Source organism: Arachis hypogaea, chromosome 13 (genome assembly GCF_003086295.3).
Source record: "Arachis hypogaea cultivar Tifrunner chromosome 13, arahy.Tifrunner.gnm2.J5K5, whole genome shotgun sequence".
NCBI classification, from domain to species: domain Eukaryota; kingdom Viridiplantae; phylum Streptophyta; class Magnoliopsida; order Fabales; family Fabaceae; genus Arachis; species Arachis hypogaea.
This window is the reverse complement of record NC_092048.1, coordinates 74,107,634-74,108,716: the sequence shown is the minus strand read 5'-3', so window position 1 is coordinate 74,108,716 and position 1,083 is coordinate 74,107,634.

Below are 1,083 nucleotides of genomic sequence, written 5' to 3'. Positions count from 1 at the left end.
CTGACCCTCGTTCTTTAAATGACGCTATCCGAGGAGGACACCTAAACGCGAGCCGTAATGGCCCCATCTTCGGCAGGCTCCTTTGGTTTTTTTCCGTTTTTTTTTTTTTACGTTGTGCTGACCCTCGTTCTTTAAATGACGCTATCCCAGGAGGACACCTAAACGCGAGCCGTAATGGCCCATCTTCGGCAGGCTCCTCTGATTTTTTTTTTTACATTGTGCTGACCCTCGTTCTTTAAATGACGCTATCCCGAGGAGGACACTTAAAGGCGAGCCGTAATGGCCTCATCTTCGGCAGGCTCCTCCGTTTTTTTTTTTTTTTTTTTTTTTTTTTTTACATTGTGCTGACCCTCGTTCTTTAAATGACGCTATCCCGAGGAGGACACCTAAAGGCGAGCCGTAATGGCCGCATCTTCGGCAGGTTCTTCCGGTTTTTTTTCTTTTTTTTTTTTTATACGTTGTGCTGACCCTCGTTCTTTAAATGACGCTATCCCGAGGAGGACACCTAAAGGCGAGCCGTAATGGCCTCATCTTTGGCAGCTCCTCGTTTTTTTTTTTTTTTTTTTTTTTCATTGTGCTGACCCTCGTTCTTTAAATGACGCTATCCGAGGAGGACACCTAAAGCGAGCCGTAATGGCCCCATCTTCGGCAGGCTCCTTTTTTTTTTTCCGTTTTTTTTTTTTTTACATTGTGCTGACCCTCGTTCTTTAAATGACGCTATCCAGGAGGACACCTAAACGCGAGCCGTAATGGCCCATCTTCGGCAGGCTCCTCCGATTTTTTTTTACATTGTGCTGACCCTCTTCTTTAAATGACGCTATCCGAGGAGGACACCTAAAGGCGAGCCGTAATGGCCGCATCTTCGGCAGGCTCCTTCCGGTTTTTTTTTTTTTTACGTTGTGCTGACCCTCGTTCTTTAATGACGCTATCCGAGGAGGACACCTAAACGAGCCGTAATGGCCCATCTTCGGCAGGCTCCTCCGATTTTTTTTTACATTGTGCTGACCCTCGTTCTTTAAATGACGCTATCCCGAGGAGGACACTTAAAGGCGAGCCGTAATGGCCTCATCTTCGGCAGGCTCT